Consider the following 25,406-nt stretch of genomic DNA (forward strand, 5'->3'; position numbering starts at 1 on the left):
GGAAAATTACGTCTTTATGTTTTGGGGGTGGCAGAAGGGAGCTGCCCCCAGCAGCAAGGTAACATTGGTGGCTGCATTGCCATCCAGCCCATGGGCATGCTCCAGATTAAGCTGGGATGGTATTCATGATCCAGACCTGCAGTTTTCATCCTGCACTGGAAACATTCCCACAGAGTAAGAACAGCCTCCAAGGGGGTTGTGGCAGGTCATGCAGTGAAGAAAGCCTCATCCATACACCTAAATCCACTCAATAACAGGCTGAACTGCCACTGGAAAATATTAAGGGGTCTGCAATTGGACAATGTTGAAAACTCACTGATTTAGACTGGTCAAGCAATTGCTCAGCTTCAACAGCAAAACAAAAGCCACAAAAGTGTTGTGGAAGTGGAGTGACGCACTTGCAAGCAAAAGTATCGGTCAGGACAAAGTCAAGTGAGCCACTTCTAGAGCCTCTGTAGGGTCAGAAAATAAGGGCCTATTTTAATTAGTGTCTTAAAGCCCCAGACTGTGTTGGTGTCCTTTCCTGTTTAGTCATAGCAGCTCCTCACTTTCAGGACACTTATAATGAGAGCCATGAGGGCAATGTGATCCCTTAGGTGTTGGGGAGGATGAAACAGGAAAACCTTGGAAATATGATTGCCTGACAAAAGATTTTGGGAATATGAAAACTACAGGCAACATCGAAATGAAAGCCACTTTTGAAATACCAGGTCTTAGTTACTGAACAACTAGAAAACAATGGTATGGCCACTGAAGATAATCCCCTCTTGATTGAACAATACCCTCTGCTTGCAGGCAGGTCCAAGGGTCAGAGCAGACCCTACTAGCTCAGCAGAAGGGGTCCAAAGAGTAGTTTTTAGAAGTTAAGATGTAACACTTTATGGTAATATAAGAACTCTTATAGGCTGTATGTAAATGCTATAGGATTTGTATCTTGTATTAGATTGGTTAGTGACAATTAGAATATTCAGTACAGAAGATGATTTATTGTATTGTAACCAGGACTTCAGACACTTCTCTATTCCTCTCTTCCACTTCTACTCTTACTTCCACTCTTGCTCTTACACCCTCTCTCTCTCTCTCACCTGCTTACTCTCTTGGGCCTGCTCAGAGCTGAGTCAGGCAGCTCTGAGCAGTGCCCCTATACCCACGCCTTTACAATAAACCGACTGTGTCCCAAGACCTGCCTATAGAGATCTCTCCATCCGTCTCCATCCGTCACCGTCTACGTCCGACTCACCCAGTAACCTACACTTAGGAAACTTGCACTCAACAGGTACAATGTTCTGGCCTCAGCAGTGTTGGCAATTGAGTCACGGACCCAGACTGGCAGGGAATCTGAATGGTTTATTCAAAGGAATGAGCTGGTTTTATACACTTTTCCAAGGCACAGTATTTCCTTATATGGCAATCCTCACTACATGACCTATATCCCATGTTGCCACATCAGCAACACACTTTCTAAATGTCCTTCTATGGGATGATCACTCGCTGTTCACCCATCCGTCAGCTCCCGGCAGGCTCCTTTCCATAGGAGTCTGCCGTGTGACACCTCCTCCCCCCAGGGTCTGGTGGAGACAAGCTTCTCTGTGCTGCCATGTGCTCCTTTGTGCTGCCATGTGCCTCTGCAGGCAGATTTTACAGCTCACAACCCAATTCTATCTTACTTCTCCCCATACAGCATTATCATCACACTCTTTGCAGAGGCAGGTCTGTCATTCCAGGGCTGCTGTAAGAGGCATTCACCCTCCAGGCTCCAGAAGAAATCTAAGTTGTTAACCCCTTTCAGAAGGCACCAGGGTGAGAATGAATGCAGGGTGGTAAAAGCATAATTATCTATTTGCAAAGGTAACAGCTGCAGTTTCTGCAATCAGATTTCATGCAGGAGCATCTATGCAAGGGCTGTGCCATCCAATACCTGTCAGGTCCATTGCTGCACAAGGATGCATGCATGAGTTGAGTAGGGATGTCAGAGGAAGAACTGCACTCCCAGCTGAGATGCTGTGCTGCCCTGCTAAGGAAACAGGGAGAAGTTGAACTTAATGGAGATGTTTTTCACTGCCCAGTTGGCATCACATCCATACTGCCATGACAGGCACAAGGACGAGTGCAATCCTGCTATTGACACAGGGCCCCAGAGCAAAGCCATCCCAGGAGACAGCACTTGACTCCTTCAGCAAAGCCATCCCTCAACACCCCACATTCAGCAGCAGAGACAGAAAACATCCTGTCTGTTCCTGAACACCTGCAGGATTGGGACAGCCCAGCCAGTGATTCATATCCAGCCCGTCTACTTATAAAAAACCATAAACAACTAATCACGCTTTTCCAAAATTGGCATTTTTAAAAATATCCAAGACAGATGCTTCGTCTGTTCTGCAGCAGTGTCACCCAGCTTATGTAAGTGGGCAGAAATGGCAGAACCAGAAACAAAGAACAAGAAACAAAGGCCCTTTGGGGCCAATGTCACTCAGACATTTCCCTCTTCCCTCACAGGTTATATGGATTTGGGGTTTGTTACATTTTCTGGTTTAATTTGGCTGAATTGCAAGAAGAGGCGTGAACTATCTTACAGTTACATGCTCAAGTCTTTGTTTTGAAAGGGCCAAAGTGACCATCTGTGAAATCTTGAGGGACCAGGAGGAGCAGATTCACCTCAAAATTAAGTGTCCCTTTCTGTATGAGAAATAATAATGCCTCTCAAAGCAGCCAGCTAAGGCTTAATGAACACTCACAAGCCAGAATAAACTTAAATAAACCTGAACTGATAAAGACAAAGATAATCACAAAAGAGAAAGTTCTGCTCCTGTGGTGAGATGAGCCTGGGTGTGGTCACCACAGCACCAGCAGCAGGGAAACCTTTCCCCAAAGCATCCCATGGGCCGGAGGAGAGTCTCACTGCTCTGGGAAGCTACAAGCTCCTCAAAAGTGCCCTAAAACAGATTGTACTTAACCAGCTCACAGCCCACCCGGGTGAAAACCAGAGCTCACTTGAGTTCACAGTTCAGGTTATAAAACTACATGCTTCTAACAAAAGTATTCCCCAGAATAATGCCTGGGGCCTTGCCACTTGACAGTCCTCAAGTGCACACTCCAGTGAAAATAATTTGAGGATATAAGGGAAGAAGAAAAAGAGGCAATCTCTTCATAATATAATATTTTTAAAGTATTTCCTTATTTTAAATTGATCTGGTTCCCACACAGGTAAGGTTTAAAATTAAAGAATTGTTGCAGTGGGGATACTGCAACATGCATATATCAAACCAGGAGTCCCGTGGAAAGGAAATATTTAGGACAGACAGATTCTTGATAGCTGTTTCAGAGATGTTTATTTCTCCAGCCGCATGGCTGGGGCTCTGCCGAGGAACTGTTCCAGTCACGGGACCAAGGGTCCTTCTGCCCGCGCAGGGAACACAAACCAACCAATGGGAACGAGGCTGAGCAGGGGCAGGGAAACCCCGTGTCTGTGCCCTCAGGGCCCCTCTCCCAGGGCTACATGGCAGGGGAGGGACCCCAACAAAGAATAAATCAATAGTCCATCAAAAACAATAGTGTGATTAGACCCCTTGCTTTTGCTTTTCTGTTTGTCTTGCTGGGAGCCCTCTTCAGCTCCATTATTTTGTCTTGATATCCTCTGGCCAGGTATGGGAAGAAATAACCATGTCTTGGAGAGAGAGCTTCCTCCTCACTAATGCAGGCGAGGCTCTGGTGAAAGTTTTCAAATTATGGGCATGGGAGAGGGAATTTCAAAGCAGTAAACAGTATTTTGTTATATCAATTTTCTTGGCATTGAATTTTCTCTGAATGCTGGCCACATATTGGAATACATTCCCAAGAGTTGCTAACAGAAAGATGGTTTCTCATAACAAGGAGTGCTGACATGCAGAGTAACTGCAGCAATTCAAACATCATTTTGTCTTGTCTTATATAAACTCTTCCACTGAAAATAAATTTTTTTATGTTTGCATGCTCAATTCCTTCACCTCAAACTTCTCACAGACAAAACCAAATACATTCCAAATTCTCCTTAGGGATCAAAATTTATTCTCTCTTTTGAGTCACACCAAAAATATAGCTGACCCAATTACCATTGAGATGCTCAGTCAGAAATCAGCTGGGGAAAGCAGGGGATGAATGACATTCTGGATCAAATGCATAATTAAAGGGTACTAAATACAGCTGGCCATAATTTTTCAAAGGAAGAGGATTTTGTATAGCTTTTTGTAAATCAACATCTTTCAGTATTTTTTATGTTGTCAAAATTTTCCAATTTTTTACTGTCTCCCATATTTTGAATTTAGCTATTTCTACCAAAGCAGCTAGGAACTCTTAAGAAAAAAAAAATAATCAAAGCAAGTTTTCAATAAGAAGTTTGTTTTCAAGTACAATTTTTTTTTTGTGGACTGTAACCTCTCTCCCCTGGAATTACAGCTTTATCAAAAAGGGAAGCATTGAATTTTTCTCTGAAAACTTTTACCTAAACTTATTCGGTTTTTCTTCTCAATTTTTTAAAATCCCAAAAATGTCTTTTAAGTAACAATTATTTTTCTGGTTAGATCAATAATATCTGCTTAACTGACATCTGCTTGCAAGGAGGTTATTTATAATTTTGAGGTGATTATCAGTACTTTCATTTTGCCAACGAGCTACATTAAACTCTACTCTTCTAGTTGGAACACTTAGAAGTTTTCCTTATCCTCCTTTATATGTGGTTGATATTTGGTCATGTTTTGCCATTTGACTGAAACATGAACAGAGTACATTATTTTTATTAGTTCTTCATTCAAGAAACAGAAGTTCACATTGACTGAAATGCTGATTACAGTTAAGTTGTTTTAGTCAGAAGAAATTCCTAAAAGAACTTCCTTTAATCTGTTCAGACTGGTCTTAGAGTTTTGTTGGAAACAAATTTAACCATGAAGACATGAAGTCACACAGAAATGTTTTATATTGTTTCAACTGAAGTATCTCCTTGTAGTGCTATCTTGACATTAACATTGTTTGATTTCTTTGTCTCCAAACTATTCTTTTTTAGCTTGTTTGCACTTTGAGAAGGAAACAAGTTATTGGCAGAGATCTAGACTTTGTAGCAAGTGTGTACATCTGCATGTCTGTGTGTTAATCCATGAATTTTCACCTACTCTGGGAAATTGATCTTGGACCAAATCACAGCAATGCACATGGCTGGGTACATGGCAATTATGTTCTTGCTAAGCTTCAAATTCATTAGATGGGAAAGATTTTTCCATCGTTATATATACTGTGTCATAGGAAGAGTTGACTTGTCCCACCCCAGACAGGATGGCATTTAGATCTAAACCTCATGAATAAATTTAATCCCGTAGGATGGAAGATATTAAATATTGAATTATCTTTATGTGTTTTATGGTCTTCCACCACAGCTTTATTTCACTATGAGTTTAGAAAAATTCTTTAAACTTTACAACTTACTTTCTTATCATTTGATATGATAAGCTACAGATTTTACTGTAGAGAATTCGGGTTCTTATACTATCAGTCTTAGTGCAGCCCATGTTGAGAATTAGTAACATCAGAAAAGGCGAAAGGGGGACTTACAGTCTCAGATAAATTAGGACAAAACTCCATGATTTATAATCAAACTAAACTTTTTCAGAAGACATGGAAAATTCTTCTCATTTCTGTTTTCCCCTCTCCTGGGTGCAGAATAAACAAACTTCAGCAACTGATACAAGAGAGAATCTGTTCAGATGTTCCTTTGGTGAGCAGAGAGCAGCAGAGTCCTATGGAAATTAAAGCATTTCTCTAGTGCTGCAAGATGTACTGAGAAGGAATTTGGGAAACAAAGCACTTGGAAGCAGAACAAGGGGACAGGCAGGCTAAAGAAATGAAGTTATCAAAACATGACAGTACAGTAACAAGAGGAATATACACTAAGCTGATGAAAAGCAACACAGAAATAGGAACGAAAGCTGCTTGTCAAATTTAAGTACTCAGTAGGCAAGCGTTTGGGTGGAGATTCTCCAAACAGCAGGCATCTGCTGAGAGAGCATTTGAACTTCATCGCATGGCTGGAATCCCCCAGCGTTAGCTGAGCTGCACAGGGAGTGCAGGATTGCCAACATGAGCTCTGAATTTTCTGGCTTTTGTGAGTTCCGTTATTTTATCACTGTAAGTTTTGTGTCAGTTTTTTTTTTTCCACGTATAGAGATTGTGATTCTGCTTACAGAGTTGCAACATGTGAAGAGAAAACTGGCTGCCCTGGCAGTATTCCCTGATACACTTTGTGCAGCTCCTGATTGCATTCCCATCTCTCCCACAGCAGTCCCCTGTGCACAACGAGCGAAAAATACAGGCAGCAGAAAAACCACTGCCAGAGCACCAAGCTTTGACTAGCCCCTTGATTGCCTGTGACACATGCGAAGTGAGGAGAGGTGGTGGGTGGTCTAACAGTGACTGTTGTTGGCCAGTGAATACAAATTTCATGTTTGGGTGTCCTTGGTGTTGTGGAATTTTAATTTTTTACTGGTGAAGCTGACTTTTGAAGGTGATTTTTCTTGAGCGGCCCATGCAGAGCCATTGGCTGCAAGGAGGCAATTAGCAGGAATTAGTGCAGGTGCTTCTCTTGGCTCCCATCCATGGGAGCAGCTCGGAGCTCCTCACCCTCCATGCCAACCTGGGAAGACTCCTCTGGCAGGGTTGCACTGTGGTACTCAGCTCCTCCGCACAACATAATTGAGACTTAAGCAAAGTCAGATTTTTGCCTGGGCAGTGGTTAATTTAAAGCTGACTTTTCATGCTAGTTACTGTCTCTGCATAATGAACAAGAGCACTTTAGTTCTCCTCCTTTTTGCTGCTGATCAATTGATCTGAAATGTTGATGTGGTCATTATGCATTTAGCATCTCTGGGAACCAGAGCTGGAAAAGTAAAAATTTGTACATGTTTCAGTTCCAGTTATTGTAAATTAGTCATGGGATATAGAGATTTACCATGCCAGTAATTCCAAGATGAACTGGTAAGATGAACAAAATTATTTTAGAGTTTAGTAGCATCACTGTGTGTTCAGCATCAACAGCTCATGCTTAGACTATCATTACCTGATTTTGAAGGGGCTTAAGAGACAAGTGCATGTAAGATGGAGCAGCTGAGGCAAAGTGAGGTTCAGGGATTTCCAAAGGGATTTCAATGGATGCCTTGAGGAAGCTAGGAAAGAAAACCAATTCTCCAAGACGTAACCCTTCAGTAACACCTCTTCCCTTTATGGCCCCTTCATTTTCATTTCCTGAGAACCCACAGTTCTCAGCTGAAGAGTTGAATGTTATGAGATGGTCAAGGAGAAGGACTAAGTCAATCCTATGTATAAATGTGGTGCCTCACAACTATGACTGACATCCCTAGGGCTGACACTTACAAATGCTAGACATGCCACAGTGAATATGTTGATTAGAATATCTGATTCTTCACGATGTTACTGCAAGTAAACAGAGTCCCATACATAAACATAGTTATTCCTTGGAATACTGACTTTAACTTACAGATGAAGTACAACTTGTAGCTTGTTTCCTACACTTTGTTCCTAAAGTTCCAATTTGTACTCTAAGAAAGAATATCTTCACAGAAGGATGAGGGCTTCCTTAAGAATTACAGGAAAGATGCTCTTAAATGGCAGGGGATACAGAGCAGTGCAGGAGTTGACCATACGGAGCCCTTGCTTGTTGACAAGTCCAAAAAGGTAAATTAGGGTAAAAATAGGCTCTTGAGACACTGAATTTATACTGATGGGCTAGAAGGGAGTGTTAGGTGAAATGATAGCAGGAAGTCTCAGATATCCTGGTAAACTGGTGGGTAATACAGCTGCTGGAGCATGGGTACTCTCCGTCACTACTGCACACACCAGTACAGTTCATCCCTTGCCTGCTCCCACATTGCCAGGCCCTACCCCAGAACACACATTCGCTATCTAAATCACAGACACAGATAACAGGCAAGGAGGGACTAGAATTTGTGCAAGAACAACTTTAACTGTAACCACGAGTTTCCAGCATACAGAATTTCATGCAGTGCACAGATCTGGATGACACAGCTGGCACTTCTCTACTGTCTCTCTTTATTCTCCAGCTGTACATAAGCTACAGCATAGAGTTTCATTAAAGTAATGGATATATCAGAACCTACTTGGCACAGTAGAACTACATTCCCACACAGCTTAACTGAGGCTGCAAAAAAAATGGAAGGTTGTCCTTCATAAATATATTAAACTGCAGAAAAGTCTGACTTATACTCATTTTGTGAACTTAAAGATGACTATTTCTATCTCTACACCTACATATGTTCCCATACAAAGTACTGCACTAGTTTACAGTAAAAGAATACAGAGGGTGGTATCCTGACTGAGACTCTACCTAAAACACAATAGAAATTATAATAATCAGAGATGCAGAAAGTACAGAGTGGAAAGATACATTGGGGGAAAAGGTAAATTAATAAAACTGTCTAAAAATCAGGTTTGTGAAGGGAGTTTCATTTTTGTTGCTGCAACTATAAAGGGGAATGGACAAAGGAGAGCCACGCTCCATGATATGGCCAAACCTTGATTAACATAAATCAGAATTAAGACTGACATGCAAGTATAACTTTCATTACAGACTTATATCTGATTGTCTTGATTTAAAATATTATATGAAATGTAGAAAAAGTTAAAGATTACACAGGAGTTTTCCACTATTTCACGGTGGGGTTTTTTTTTGTGTACAGTACAGCACCAATTTCTGATTATTTTTGGGTTACTATTTGCGTTCTTCACTTTTTGGAGAGCAAATTCCAGATTCATTACAATGTTTAGGTAAAAAATTGGCTTTTAAAAAGAACCTTCTCTAGGCCATCTGCATTTTTGCGTTCTGTGCTGCATATGTAAAGCCAGTAAAGGAGATTGTAGGAATTTTTCCACTTACATTAGTTACAGTGCTCCATCCAACCAAAGCCACACACCAAAACCCCAGGGACATGGCAGCTGGGTCTCCCCATTTCACTGTCTTTTTTGGGATTCATGGGATTTTTACCTTCATTTTTCACAGGTCTGCCACAGATAGGCAGGAAGGCTTTGAGGAAGCCCCATCACTGGGAAATACTTCTAGTCTCCTAATATACTGAATGCAAATAATGATACTTCCTTCATGTGCTGGAGTCCAGTAGGGAAAACTACAACAATAAAAGCCCAACCAGTTGTTACAATTAGAATAAATTTTCTATGCACAGCTATTGGCTAAAAGAAACATCAGAAAATCTTACCATCTCACTGGTCCCCGTTAAGACTCTCCAATATCCATGCACTTAGAGTTATGCTGGTTCTGAAAAACAAAACAGCAGCAAGGCAGTATAAAAGATATAAAACCACCACTGCCATATAACTCAAAATGCTGCCCTAGTATAAGTCCACTCTCTGATTTTACATATGTTCAGGAAGCACAGGCAACAGTGTGCAGTCTGGGCAGGTTTTTATTCTACAGCAAGTATTCTCTGTCCTCCTGCAGCTGGGACAAAGCTGAAATGGGTGCTCTGGCTAATTTGATGGAAACAAAGTGGTATTTGTTTAGGAGCCCGCACACACTCTGGACCACAGTGGTGCTGCAGGTGACCAAGTCAGGCACAGACCCAGTTTTAGCTCCTGTAGCACCAAGGCCAAACACCCTGTATAGTGTAACCTGTGCAAGCCCACACTTGATTTGATATCTGCATGTTACAGGGGCCCATGATAATGTCCACTGCCCACAGCACTCAGGATAAACCTCCAGTCTTAGCACTCACAATGTCACTGAATGAAACCAGGATCAAATGGATCATCATGCTGGATTTGCTGCAGTCTCCAATAAGGCAGTGTCTTGCTTTGAAAGACAGGCATCTGCTAAGGAAGGCAGGAGCCCCCCTTAGAATGGCAGATGCAACCCCCCTTCCCTCTGAGTTATTATAATTTTGAAATCAAGGGGCTTTTAGGCAAAGATGTGGAGAACAGGAATAACAGTTTTTTACTATTATATATCTATATGTGTATAACAAGTCAAACAACAGTAACTATGGCAGTAACAGCAAACAATCACAAACCCAGTCCCAGCCTTCTCGGCTGTCAGGCCCTTTCCCCTCGGGTGCAGTTCCGCTCGCAGCCGGCAGGGGCGCTGGTGGCTCCCGGTGAGCAGGGCAGGTGCGATGGTTCCCCCGCGGCTGCAGGGGGCGCTCCGGAGCGAGCTCAGGGAGCACGCGGCACTGGTGCCCTGGGATCCGGGAAGGGATGGAACAAAGAAGCTTCACAAACCCCTGGGCAGCCGATCTCGGTGTCCAGCCAGACCCTCGGGAACAGCAGGCTGGAACGGCAGGCTAGAACGGCAGGGCACAAATCCCGGGTGGCAGATGAGATGTATCCAAACGGGGAACCCCCCCAGAGGTCTGGGCAGGCAGGGTGAGCACGGCTACAACGTAGCGAAGGCTCAAAGCAACGGCAGGGCAGGGCGGCCACAGCCCGGCTCCTAGCGGGGCAGGGAAGGTGGGCTGGGGATCCTGGTGTTTTTCTCTGCAGAAAGAAAAACAGCCGACAAAAAACAGCCTCCTTCTCCGGCGTTTGGGGACCAACTAACCGCACACCCAGGTGAAACAAAAGAGTAGCCAGATGCACCCCACCCCCAGTGGGTAGTTCTTTGTTTTTCTGAAGTACCCAACAATTTGCTAGCAACACGTATGGGGATATTTCCTTTAACAGAAAAAAACTAGGAGAACTCCTAAAACCCCAACAGGCAGTTCTCAACCCCACTGAACACAACTTTTTGGCTTGAGAGGCTCCAGCTGTATCACATACTCAGAAAGTGAACTTGAAAAGAAAAAAATCCCAGACAGGTTTTCCTTGGATACCAAGAGCTGCATGTTTCTGCTCCCTGCAAAATTGCTTTCCCTGTAGCCATCTAGTGGAATGCAACCAGAATGTTCCCAATCAGGAAAAAATGAAGAGAGGGTTATTGCAGTCATTCAGAAGATCTCAGTACAAATAGAAATCAAACAGGCAGCAACCTTGCTGAAAATCTTCCTAAAGCATCATTTTCAGCTACACAGTAGCAATCCTATTAGGCAAACTCCTCTCTTTAAGAACACCCAACACCCCAAATGTATTAGGCTGGTTTCTCTTAGCAACTTGGCTCTACTTTGACATAACTCTGTTCTGCATTAGATGAGCTTGTTTCTGATTACATAAAGGTAAATGAGGTGGGAACTGGGCATATTAAGTGTATATTGAGCTGCTTTCCTAAGCAATCTATTTTTTTGAGACCCAGAGACTGTCTATTTGAGATAGGTGTAAACAACTACTAGAAAAATGAACTCAGTGCTTGGTGAATCCTGGGTTTGTTCATACCATTAGCACAGCCACAGGTGGCCCCAAAGAACTGAAGTTTCCCTGCTGCTGTGAGCAGGTGTGTACTGATCCATTCAAGAAAATCCCTACTCTTAGAATGGGAAAGGAAATGCACAAAGTACTATACCAAATTAATAAGGAAACAAGGAACAAATAGGATATTTCTTTAGCTAACTGCCATAACTAAGTGAGGGGACAAAACAGAGTCAGGTCACACTGCATACCAGGCAAATACCTCATTTTTCCCCACATACTAATGAAACAAGAATGCAGAGCTGCACTACCTATCCTTTCTCCTGGTTCCTTCTTCACTCCAGTACTTCCATTTTAATTGTCAGCTGGGTTCACAAGAAACAAGTTACTCTGAAGGACTGCAACATGCTTTATTGAAGGGCAGCAGTGGTAACTGAACGTTAATTCTGCTCCTGACTTCCACTCACTTTTCAGACTAGAGCAATTTACAGCCATGTTCCTCCCGCAGTTTTTCCACCTCTAAAACAAGAAACGGCAGGATAAAAAACCACTAGCAGTTGGAATTCTTTTACTGTGAGGTTGGTTTCATCTTGTAAATTTTAATATTAACAGCCATGTCTTGCTGAAATAGTCCTCCATAAGATAAACAAGTAATCACCTCTTCGTGCCTTTGTCTAATTTACAAGTGCTGTGAACTCTGATGGTTTCACTCCTAGGTCTGGGTTATGCCAAAGCATTAAATGACAAGAGAATATGGCTGAACATTTGAAAAGCATTTTGAGGATAAAAAGCACCCATAAACTGCAAAATGGGTGTTATTGAATCTATACAGAGATGAACTGGAAAGGTGAAAATACCAGTCATACTAGTACTTTCAGATCATAACATTGAATTAAAATTCATCATTTCAACATGATTCCTCATGTTGAAAACTATATTTCTGAATGATGCCAACAGAGCAAGAGGATAACCCTATATAAGAAATGTATATGAAGGTTTCAGACTGGGAAGCAGGAGGTTCATACTGCTTTATTTGAGTTCCTTTTTACTCCACAAAAAAGCTGGGACAACTGAACAAGTTTAGATTGTCTAAAGAGCAAGTTACTGTCTAGGCTAAGCTAGGACTGTAGAATTTGTCTTTAACTGGGTGGCTTTTATTTGTATTTGGAGCTCTTTTTCCCATCCAGGATTGTCCCATAATACAACCAATTACAGATTCTGAGTTATTCGAGGCTTTTGGTTGCTAGAAACACAAAGGTCTGAGGTTTTATATTTCTGAATTCCCAGGGTTTACTTGCACAACTCCCGTTAATATTGATGTGAGTAAAATATCTTAAAAATCCCAATGCACACAAAAAAAGAATAGACTCCTAAGTGAATGTCTATTATTAAATGACAAAGAGCTGTAGTCTTTGCAAAAGCTAGCGAAGAGTATTCTATTTAATGCCTAATAAGTGTCACATTATCCATTTAGTTCAATTACATTGAATGAGTCTGTTTTTTCCAAAGCCTTTCACTTTGTCACAGGGAGTATGGGAGGCTGACAAGAAAGATGAGCCACTGTGAGCTCTCAGGTTGTTACACTGATCTCTCCTGAACCTCAGTGAGAGCTGGATCCACTCATTAGCAGAAAGGAAATAGGCATGACAATGGCCCCCAGTAGAGCCCTCAAGGTACTGATCTGACAATGATTCCATTGTAAACCTCTTGCCATCAAAATGTTTTTATTCTCATCCATTACTCAGTCTTCAGGGACTCAGACAACAAGAAGGAAATGGGTCCCTTCTGAACTTCTCTGAGGAATATAATACAGTGCTGAAAATTTAAGCCATGAGCTGCATCTTTTTTATATACTGCTTAATTCTCAGAAGTTTGTCTTGCTGTTTTTCCACAACAGTGCCTTTTTCTTTTACGAGACATCGCTTGTCTTTTTAGGACAAGCCCTCCACGGTGCCACAGAATGGGACACAAATACACAGTGCTTTCCAGCAGAGAACACAAATACTCAGTACTTTCCATCCAGAGGTTTCTCAAGCATCAGTGACATCCATCATGAGTGTCTTAATCTTGTCCTACCAAGAGGGTCAGTATTTGAAAACAGGGAATGCAAAACAATTACTAACAGGGAATGCAAAACAATTACTGATTTCAAAAATATTTCATATTATTTCAGCATATCCTAAAAGGTGGAGTGTAAGGGCAGAGTTCTGTTTCATCACACCTCATTTTTCATATTTCATGTGCTAGCAATTCATCCAGCATGCAGAAGACCAGAATAATAGAACCATGGGACATCCTGCACTGGAAGGGACTCACAAGGATCATCAAGTCCAACTCTAACCAGTAGCAGAAATCTTACATATTTTTTCCATTAAGTAAATCATCCAGTTTCTTTAACTACTGAAGCTCACATGTATGCAGTGGAGTGTCATTGGTCCCCAGAAGCCCCCTTAATATATTGGGTAATAACACATGTTAAAAATTTCCTGCCTTTTCTTTTTCTTTTAATGATGTATACCATAACAGTAGCTTCTGAGGCATTACAACATGCCTGGTTGTCATGGGTTAGCTAGCATAGTCCCAGAAGTGATGTTCTCTCAAAGGAGTGCTTACAGCTTCCCCCATGACCTGACAGAACCTATCAGCTGGCCAGTTTGAATATGGACAATTCTTTGAGCCACTTAAAATTGTGACCGCCTCTGTGATCCACACTTAAGAATAGACAACACCCCCCCCACAGCTCTCTCTCATTTCCAGCGCTGGGACAGGTGGCTGCGGGCCCTGTGTGGGGGCCAGTGGGCCCGGCCAGGCCCTGCTCGGGCCAGGCTGGGCTGGGCCACGGCCATCCTGGAGCCGATGGGCCCTGTTCTACCCACGGAACGCCCCCACAGCCTTGCTGTGGGCAGCTGAAGCAGCTCGGCTTCCCCCCCCCCCCACTGCGACAAGCCACATTCCAGCTGCAAGGCCGAGGTGAGATTAACCCTTTTAGTGCTGTGAAGAGCTGAAAACCTGAGGGAAGAGAAACAGGAGATGCTTAAAGCTGAAAGTCTGTTGTGAAGCTATGATATATCAGAGTATCTCGTTGTAATTTCATGAAGATATGGGGGGGGTGGAGTGTTCAACTCGTAAGCAAAAGCACCTGCGCTGAGATAGGCAGATGCTGACGCAGCTGTAATTTCATGAGAAGTTTGGACAGGGAGAGATGGACCAGATGAGGACTTTTGCTCCAAATGGGAAAGGAGAAAACCTCAGTTCCTAGAGATGCTCCCAGAGATAGTCCTAAAGATGAAGATGAGGAAGACCCTTTGCTCCCAGGGAAGGAGAAGGGCCTCTGTTCTTAGAGATGAAATGCTCCCAGAGATGGGTGAAGAGAACTTTTTTTCTGAACGGCTCAACCTTAAAATTGTACCCCAAAAAACTTCAAGAGTGGACCCTCGAAAGCAGTTGTGGGAAAAGCTGTAAGTCGTGGGAAGGGACTCACATGCGAGCAGAGAGACTCCTCTTCCTAAGTGGACTGAACAAAGTTATTTGGAAGTGGGCGGCTCTCTCGTTGTGATAATTTGTTCATAGCATGAGCAAGAGAGACTCCTCTTCCTAAATGGACTGAACAAGGTTATTATGGAAGTGATAAACAGACTGAACCTCTTAAGGGTTGTCTTTTTACATTGTCAGTGGGAGAAGGGAGGAAGGTGGGGGGAGGAGAAGAGTTCTGAAGGTGTGATATGATTTTTTTTTTTTCTTCTTTTAGGTCTGTTAATAAACTTCTTTATATTCTTTCAAGGTTGGTGCCTGCTTTGCGTTTCTCCTAATTCTTATCTCACAGAAGGTAAACAGTAATGAGTATTTTGGACCAAACCACTACACTGGTAAACCACAAGAAACTAAAAAATTACATTGGTAAACATACACATACATAAAGATATGGCCTACATATATGTATATAAATGCTTACATACCCGTTATGGGTATTTGAATTTATTGCAGGGATTGGATTAAAAGGTGTTGTCCCTACCTTACATACAGTTACTCTGACACCATCATGTCTTGTCCCAGGTACTACTGTCCTACCCCAAGGAATAAGCCTTATTTGAGAAGTCACATTTTATTTTAATATAAATAAATATTCAATAAATCAACTGCAAAACAACTTCTGTGGAGATACTCCAAGTGTGCAGGTTTATTTTGCTCATTAGAGCAAAGTGTTGTCCGTGTATTCTCACATCTTCCTGCTCCCAGCACAAAACCCAGCCTGCAGCCTGCACGTAGGGTCCTTCTTAATTTCCCTCATGAGAAGTGTTCAGCATTCTTCTCTGCCCTCTCCATTGCCTTTAAAACCCTTTTCAGTATTCAGTGATTCAGATCAACTCTTGTCTTTATGCATATGATAATCTAAGAGCTAGAGACTCCAAAAAATTTGAACTTCTGAAATAAATGAGTTTATCAATGAGGACTAAAACAATACACAGAAGTATAACAAGATCAGAACAAACAAACAAAACACCCTCCCCAAAAGCAAAACCCAGAAAATCATCTGCAGAATTTCAAACACAATTCCAAGTCTGGATAGCTATAACACCTCAAAGACAGCAGGTAATTTGGACACAAACAATGTGTCAGGCCAGTTTTATGAGTTAAAAATGTGCTGCTGTTTAGGAGACTGAACTCACTGAATAATTTAATAAATGCAAAGATTACCACTGTCATCAATGGGAATTGTATTGATCTGAAAATTAATTGCTGTCTCACTGCTGTGTATTTAAAAGTTTATCCTTCCCAATGTGTATTGGCCATGTCAAAATCCTGATTTTCAGAATCAATATTCTTGCTCAGATTCATATTCCTTTTATTTTTTAATCAGTGCCTACTAAAAGGAAATTACACTTTTCTGTAACACATTCTTCACAATACTTTTAGCTGATTAAAGGAAAGAAATAAGGCTTAAATAAGTATATCAATAAAATCAGAAGACTGAAGACCCATAGTCATATCAGCCTGGACAAAGATTAGCAAGCTAGAACTGACATTGGTTAGACTGAATTTATATTTGTATGTGCTTGGATTAAAACTTTGGATTTCCTTTTCTATCTTTCATCTGCCAGAAGTGATTGTACTAGTATGGTTTATTATCAGCAAGTTGTGCACAAATATCAAAAGTATTTCAGGAATATATACTGAAATCAGGATGCATTTTGTTCCTTTGAAATCCCATTTTCTTCCACTCTTCCATGAAAATTTCAATAGTCCACTAGGAGAGCAAAACTAATGCAACACAGACCTCGGCTTCTTAATACACACCAAAGAAGGCAATCAAGGATGCCAACTTTCCAGTGACCCTTGATTTGCCATGAATTTGATACAATTTTGGGTAACAAACAGGCAGAAGTACCAGAACATGTTTTTGAACAAAATTCTAACATACTGAAGGTAAATGACCTGCCAGAAGTATTTTTCAGAGCTCTAGTTCATCTGGGGTTAGATGCAGAGAAAATTGCTTTGGTCAAACTGCAGCACATTTCCCAGCATGGCTTCAGTACATTATTTGCTGAAGGAAACAGAGATCCAGAAACTAAATTCCAGATCTCAAATTAAATTGATCTGAAATTAAAAACAAGCAAACGAACAGGAATTGAGGAAAGCTTACAGAAATAGGTGTAAACTGTTTAGAAATAGATGTAATGATTTAACACCCCTGGTACTCCACGCCAGTTTTCCAGGAGGCTTTAGAGGACAAGCAGAAATAAAGGCTTACTCATACACAGTCTTTAAACAAATGAAATGCCTGATCCAATTTGCTGTTCCCTAAAAGACGGTGTAAATAGCCACAAAAGGCAAATTCAACTGTGTTTATAGCCCATTGTTTTCTTTTCTGAAGGCTACACACTGAGTAATTATTAGAACATTCCTTATTGTCAGCATCTGAAAGGAATAAATGACTAGGTAGGAGTGTTTACCTGAGCACCATTTATTGATCAGTTGGCTTCCCAGTCATCTTTGGCAGAAGGGCCATTTCCAATTTTCAGTATGCAGCTGAACACTAGTTATTTTAGCAAATAACTACTTACAAGCCTCTCCTGGCTATGCCTGAAGAACCTGTAGGTTTCACAGCACTTTGAATTTTTTTGAATAGGGTTTGGAAGCTTGTATTTTTATGGTCAGAATTGTATCAAAGGTTGACAGAATTTAGAACTTTAACACTCCAGCTGACAGTAGCTATGAGCCACACAAAGCCTGCAGTCCCAGTCTTGTGAAAGTTGTATGTGTGCCATGAGTGCACAGATTGAGATACTATATAAATTTTATGAAAATTTCTAGCTGAAGACAATAATGAGAATTTCACCCGTAAGAGAGTTTATGGCTGAATAGAATTACAAGAATTTTCAGCCATATGAGAATTTCTGGCTAAATAGCAGAACTTAGAGGTCCTCTGGAAGGTGCATCACAGCTGTCCAGCAGACTCCAGCTTGCAATCCACTCTTGGTGCTTCCCCTTATCCTAGAACTGCAAATGCTAAAAGAAATAGGCTTGTTACTTGCCTTTTCACCATCCCACTGCAAGGATGAAAATGGTCTCTTTCATGCATTGCTGTCTGGCTTCTTGAAGGACAAGGTTTATATTGCAGAAATCAGCCCACCTACTTCATGCTGTGGTACAGGAGTTGCCATGGGAGGTGCTTGTTATAGCAAATCCTTCCACCCAAGTGCCAACAGCATAAAATTGACTTGCTCTTAATATCTCACCAACTTTTTGAAAGTAATAAAGCGAACATCTCTCAAAGTAACATGAATATCACAGTATTACAGAAAAGTAGTAAGCAATAGAAAAAAAACTGAATTAGAGTCATGGGATATTTGAATCATTCTTTACATTTGTTCCCAGAGCAGTTTTGCGAAAAGCTACAGAAAATGACTGTTCTTCAACCAGTGGATTTGTTTTTCTTTGGTTAATTAATGAAATTAAAAGAGAGAGAGACTGGGCTTTCTAAAATAAATGTACTTGGTTTTCAGACAAGGGAAAATAACTTTGCTCTGCTAGGAGGCAACATAATGTAATCCATAAATCTCTTCACTTTATGGACAAAGAACTCAGCTGTGAACTAGGCTGCAGATACTTTCTATCAACGGAGTACCCAGAAAATTGGCAATCATACGCTGAAAATCTTGTCTTTAAACCTTTCAGGATAGGAAAAATAGAAAGAAAACAGCATTTCATACATTTCATGTCATGACTATATCATCACTTAGTCTCTATATAGGTACAGAGAGGGACATCTCATCATTTATTTCCTAGCAGAAAAAAATTACCATCCCAATTTCAGATGATGAAATGGCCAGGACCCAGTTCAATACCTTGTGTACTGAAACATGCTCCTTAAACTAGTCAAAAGCCAGCAGAAATGGCCACTGCGTGATGAAGACATGGCCTTCAAGTGATGAAGACATGAGCCTGTCCACTTACAGTTTTGGCCTCTAAGATGAAGGCTGAAAAGTTGAGATCAGTGTTTTTTGTTCTCTGCTTCAGATCCAAGACCTGGGTCCATTTTCTTTAATACACTAGGTACGTTACTCAATAAGGAAAAAAAGTTCTTCCAGTCATGTAGCTCAGTGGTTCAACTCATAAAACCCTAACAACTATGGAAATCCTTCTTGCAATTCGACTAGTGAGATTTGCATTAGTAGGAAACATACTCCATACACAAAACTCCCTGTTGCTTTCAAACCTCTTTGTGGACTGATGAGGCAACACTGCCAATGACACTGAAAATTTCACAATTGCCACAAAAACCTAACATTTTCCAGCAGTTTATTGTGGGAAAAAAATGTCATAAACAGCATTCTGTAAAAACCCCCTTGCCTTGTGTCTTGGTTTTGAAAGACAGGTGTCTGCTAAGGAAGGCAGAAGCCTCCCTTGGAATGGCAGATGCAACCCCCTTCCCTCCGAGTTATTATAATTTTGAAATCAAGGGCTTTTAGGCAAACATGTGGGAAATAGGAATAACAGTTCTTTACTGTTATGTATATAACCAGTCAAACAAACAACAATAACTATGGCAGTAACAGCAAACAATCACAAACCCAGTCCCAGCCTTCTCGGCTGTCAGGCTCTTTTCTCCTCGGGTGCAGTTCTGCTCGCAGCCGGCAGGGGCGCTGGTGGCTCCCGGTGAGTAGGGCAGGTGTGATGGTTTCCTCGCGGCTGCAGGGGGCGCTCCGGAGTGAGCTCGGGGAGCACACAGCACCAGTGGCCTGGGGTCAGTCCCGGGGAAGGATGGAACAAGGGCTTCACAAACCCCCAGACAGCTGGCCCCGGTGTTCAGCTGGAGCTTTGGGAACAGCAGGCTGGAATGGCAGGCTGGAACGGCAGGCTGGAGCAGCAGGCTGGAGTGGCAGGGATGAGCACAAATCCCAGGTGGCAGACGCGATATATCCAAACGGAGAACGTCCCGGAGGTCTAGGCAGGCAGGGTGAGCACAGCTACAACGCAGCGAAGGCTCGAAGCAGCGGCAGGGCAGGGCGGCCACAGCCCAGCCTCCAGCGGGGCAGGGAAGGTGAGCCAGGGATCCTGGGCTCTTTCTCCCCAGAAAGAAAAGCGGCCAAAAGAACCAGCAGCTTCTCTCTTCAAACACCGAGAGCGAACTGACCCCACACCCAGGTGAAACAAAAGAGTAGCCAGGTGCACCCCACCCCCAGTGGGTAGCTCTTTGTTTCTTAAGTACCCAGCAATTAGCAACAGTATGGGGAAAATTCCTTTAACAAAAAAACAAACAAACTAGAACTCTTAAAACTCCAACATTATCCACCCCGAATTTTTTTCCATACTAACATGTTACATGAAACTTAACCCTTTTAACCATATAAATACATGCATCACCCAAATTATATACATATATACATGCTGATACTGATACAAGTACAGAGCCATGGGTAGTTCACCCTAAAACAAGGTCCCCTTGAGGTATGCATCGGGTCTCTCCATCCCTTTGCATCACCCACCAGGTGCAACCTGATCCCTGAGCAAAAACAACGCCACGGATGGGTTTGTCTTTGCTCAAGGCAGACTTAACCCAGTTTTTCCAAGCATACCTTTCATGTGCGCCACTGGAACCTTATCCCCATCTGTTGTTTGTAGGGGTTCAGATTGGGCAGGGCCTGCTTGGTTGGTGGAGCCTCAGGTGTTAACTAACCAGGTGGCTCTTGCTAAATGCACCTCCCAGTTTTTGAAAGTCCCCTCACCCAGTGCCTTCAAGGTGGTTTTAAGCAGTCCATTACATCGCTCAACCTTCCCAGCTGCTGGTGCATGGTAAGGGATGTGGTACACCCACTCAATGCCATGTTCTCTAGCCCAGGTGTTTATAAGGCTGTTTTTAAAATGAGTCCCATTGTCAGACTCGATTCTCTCAGGGGTACCATGCCTCCAAAGGACTTGCTTTTCAAGGCCCAGGATGGTGTTCCGGGCAGTAGCATGAGGCACAGGGTAGGTCTCCAGCCACCCAGTGGTGGCTTCTACCATTGTGAGCACATGGCGCTTGCCTTGGTGGGTTTGAGGCAGCGTGATGTAATCAATCTGCCAGGCCTCCCCATACTTGTATTTGGACCATCGCCCACCATACCACAGGGGCTTCACCCGCTTGGCCTGCTTGATCGCAGCGCATGTCTCACAATCATGGATAACCTGGGAGATACTGTCCATGGTTAGATCCACCCCTCGATCTCGTGCCCACCTATAGGTGGCATGTCTGCCCTGATGGCCTGAGGCATCATGGGCCCATCGAGCTAGGAACAACTCTCCTTTATGTTGCCAATCCAAGTCTATCTGGGACACCTCTATTTTCGCAGCCTGATCTACCTGTTTGTTGTTATGAGTTCTTCATTAGCCCGGCTCTTGGGGACCTGAGCATCTACATGACGGACCTTCACGGATAGCTTCTCTACCCGAGTGGCAATGTCTTTCCACTCCTCAGCAGCCCAGATTCCAGGAGAATTTGAATTGTTGTCTCCTTTCTCAAACACTTCTGTTGCGGTGTTCCCCCACACAATGATGTCATCAATGTACTGCAGATGTTCTGGGGCCTCACGCTTTTCCAGTGCAGCCTGGATCAGTCCATGGCAGATGGTGGGACTGTGCTTCCACCCCTGGGGCAGTCGGTTCCAGGTGTATTGCACACCCCTCCAGGTGAAAGCAAACTGAGTCCTGCACTCCGCTGCCAGAGGAATGGAGAAAAATGCCACGATAGTCCACAGTAAATCTCCATTCCCCGTCAGACTTGCGCACAGGCCAGATGGGGCTGTTGAAGGGTGAGTGGGTCTTGCTGACCACCCCTTGGCTCTCCAGCTCACGGATCATCTTGTGGATGGGGATCACAGCATCTCGATTTGTCCGATACTGCCGGTGGTGCACTGTCGAGGTGGCAATTGGCACTTGTTGCTCTTCCACTTTCAGGAGCCCAACGGCAGAAGGACTCTCTGATAGTCCAGGCAGGGTGTTCAATTGCCTAATGCCCTCTGCCTCCACAACAGCAATCCCAAATGCCCACCTGAGTCCTTTCGGGTCTTTGTAATAGTCATTCCGGAGGAAGTCTATGCTCAGAATACATGGGGCCTCTGGGCCGGTCACAATCGGATGTTTTTGCCATTCCTTCCCAGTCAGGCTCACCTCAGCTTCCAAAAGGGTCAACTGCTGTCATCCCCCAGTCACCCCAGCAATGGATACAGAGTCTGCCCCCACATGTCCCGATGGCATTAAAGTACACTGTGCCCCAGTATCAACCAACGCATCATATTTTTGTGGCTCTGATGTGCCAGGCCATCGAATTCACACCGTCCAGAAAACGCGGTTCTCCCGTGCCTCTTCCTGGCTAGAGGCAGGGCCCCTCTAGTCCTGGTTATCATTCTTTCCCTGGGCGTACATGCTCGAGGTACCTTCTAGAGGATCTGACATATCATCCTCCCTTTTGTAATACCTGGCAGCTCGGTCACGGGAGGCTGAGGCTACTTTCACCTTAGCGGAACCCCCTCGGTTAGTGCCTCCCTCCTTGAGTTCACGCACCCGCGCTGCCAGGGCAGAGGTGGGTTTCCCATTCCACCTTCTCATATCTTCCCCATGCTCACACAGGAAAAACCACAGCTCAGCTCGTGGGGTGTACCCTCTCTCTCTAGCTGGGGGACGACGGGCTCTGACTTGGGGGCCTGTGACTCGCACTGGTGCCACACTGACCTTCCTCATCTCCTCCCTTATTTCCTTCCTCATCTCCTTCATCTCCTCTTTGAGGTCCTGGACCACAGCAGAGACATGAGCTTTCAGCGGGCCATTGACCATACTGTCATAATTCCTGAGCCTGTTGGTGGTGGAGCCCACTGTTTCTTGGTTATTGTCAGCATCAATCGTTGCAATGAAGGTGGTGTATTGCGGTGGCCCTAGCTTTGCCAGGTTCCACATCATCTGTCCTATGCACCTGACCTTATTGGGGTCATTATCATATTATCATATCCCTCCCAAAGAGTACCTCTAATACTGCCACCTCTCTTAGCTGCTGGATCCCTTCCTCAAGTGCATTCTGTGATGGTACTCCTGCATTCTCTCTTTGTGAACGAACCTTTCTCTCACACTCATTAAGAGCCGCTCCCAGAGAGAAAGGGGCCCTGGCTCCCTCACAAATACCTGGTCCACACCTGGGTCCTGGGTCAATGATCCCAGATACCTTGCCTCACCACTATCCAGTTGCACACCTGTGCCCATAAGGTCCCAAGCCTGAAGCAGCCAGGTTGTATAAGGCTCACGCCCCCTTCGCACAATGTCTTTTCGCATATTACGGAGACTGTCGTACGACAGGTACTCAGTGATGATTTCTGGCTCTGGCTCTCCTGCTGGTTGTGAGGGCCCTGGTTCCCCATCATCATTAACTGGGCATACTGATTTGGTCTTATACTTCCTCCTTTGCACAGGGGCGACTGCTGCTGGCTGTGGTTGTCCTTGTGGTTCGGCTGAAACCTGGACGGTTGTAACATCCGTGGGTTCCACTGCTGCACCATTGGACTCACCCTCTTTGGGGCAGGGAGAGGGTTTTTCACTAGCTGAGGAGGTGTATTCCCTTAGCAATTGGCATCTCTCCTGGCTCATCTCTTGCATCCCCTTCACCAGTACCCCCACCCAGTTCAGGTAGTCCATTTCTGAGGTGGACTGTTGGGTGGTATCAGGCTCTGGGGCTGAATCAGGCTCTGGGGTAGGATCTCTGTTGGGGTCCCTCCCCTGCCATGTAGCCCTGGGAGAGGGGCCCTGAGGGCACAGACACGGGGTTTCCCTGCCCCTGCTCAGCCTCGTTCCTGTTGGTTGGTTTGTGTTCCCCTGCGCGGGCACAAGGACCCTTGGTCCCGTGACTGGAACAGTTCCTGGGCAGAGCTCCGGCCATGTGGCTGGAGAAATAAACATCTCTGAAACAGCTATCAAGAATCTGTCTGTCCATATATATTTCCTTTCCACGAGACTCCTGGTTTGATATATGTATGTTGCAGGATCCCCACTGCAACAGATCTCTAGTGTCTGGGGCCGTGTCAGGTTCTGGGGCAGGATCAGGCTCTGGGGTAGGATCTCTAGTCTCTGGGGTCGGTGTCTGGGTAGTTATCCAAACCAATCTCAACTTATCCCTGAGAGCAGGCCTACCAGCACCAGTTGGTTAGTACTCAGAGGGAATCTAAACCCTTCGAAAATTGGTGGGGTGGGCCCAAAGAACTGGTTGAGGGGTTGGGAGAAAACTTCCCTGGTGTCATTTCCTCACCATTTTTAACATAACCCCAAAAATATGCACTTAGTGTGTGATAGCCCTTTATCCATGTACCCATATTCCGGAGGAAGTTAAAAACCCATGAATTCCTCACCTTCTCGACCCATAGTGCAAACTGGATAACACCAACGGTAGCCTTAGTCAGAGGACCCATGTTTAGGTAAGGAGCTGCAAAGGGGAAGAATATAGCCACAAACACCTGCCACCTGAACCAGGGTATTTAGACCACATAGTGCTGCCTAGCAAGGTTCCTATATCCAGCACACAAAATTAAGTTATCCAGGAACTGTTTTTCCTCTTTCACCCCTCTCTCTTAATGCCCTCAGGCCCCACGGTTGGGCGCCAAGACATTGAGACAGGGTGTTTATCAAAACACAATGGAATCTCTTGAGTAGTGCTTTCTCACTGGCACTTGGCTACATGTAAGAGAGTAAAGACCAGGTTAGTCAATAACTTTGCACTTTACATAGGCTGAAAAGGACATAAAGTTAATTTTTAATTATTGGTTATTGTGATACTGTATTTTATAGGTGTCCTGGTATAGGAATGGCACTTCCCAGTTTAGTACTCCCCCTCCCCGAGACTCTCCCAAACCAAACACCACTTGCTCTGTGCTCCCCCATCCTTCCCCTCCCTCTTCCCACTCTGGGGATGGCATTGAGAACTGGAGGCACAAAAAGGTAAAAATTATGTGTTGAGAGGAAAACAATTTACTGGAAGCAGAAATTAGATAAGAAAATGAACTGCAACAGCAACAATATTAATAACGAAAGGTATAAGGCAAAAAACCGAGTTGCACAAGAAACTGCGACAGAGTACCAACTGGCTCTTCCCCCCCCACACCACTCTGAATGGTCACTGAAAGATCTTTGCACTTCCCTTGGATGACGCTTCTTTCAAGGTGTGACTAAATACATTTATTTCCTGGAAACAGTAGATTTGATGAGTAAGAGATTAGTATTCACTCCTGTTCTAACTCTTCTGTACTCCTCCCAACATTGTCTTCATCAGTTCGGGAGGTTATTGCCACTTCAACAGTTCTGAGACTGCAGTCTTGGTCAGGTCTGGAGAAGGATCTAGCTGAAAATAACTCTAAAGGAGAAAGCAGTAACTGAAATAAGATCAAGCCCTAACAGTCAAATAACATGTAATGATCTCTAGCCTATGACAGACTAAAAGCAATGTTAACACAGCTGATTTTGCCAATCTGGGAGCAAAGTGATCCAAAAGAATGGCAACAGTTACAATCTGAAATCAGACTAAAATAATCTTCCTAAAGAAATCCCAC

At 43.6% G+C, this 25,406-nt stretch overlaps 1 long non-coding RNA gene across 4 annotated transcripts in view; it reads right to left on the reverse strand.

The window, feature by feature from the left end:
* Positions 1-1,584: 1,584 nt before the first annotated feature.
* LOC121675226 overlaps positions 1,585-25,406 on the reverse strand; it is a 66,305-nt gene continuing 42,483 nt past the window's right edge. For all 4 annotated transcript variants that reach the window (XR_006020006.1, XR_006020007.1, XR_006020005.1 and 1 more), the window contains 2 exons: positions 9,270-9,328; positions 1,585-2,014 (listed from right to left, as the gene is read on the reverse strand). This is a non-coding gene — a long non-coding RNA (uncharacterized LOC121675226). The remainder of the gene's footprint in view (positions 2,015-9,269; positions 9,329-25,406) is intronic.

This window comes from Corvus kubaryi, unplaced genomic scaffold (assembly GCF_017639235.1).
Source record: "Corvus kubaryi isolate FWS band 111438036 unplaced genomic scaffold, C.kubaryi_AGA036_p1.0 74, whole genome shotgun sequence".
In the NCBI taxonomy this organism is placed as follows: Eukaryota; Metazoa; Chordata; class Aves; order Passeriformes; family Corvidae; genus Corvus; species Corvus kubaryi.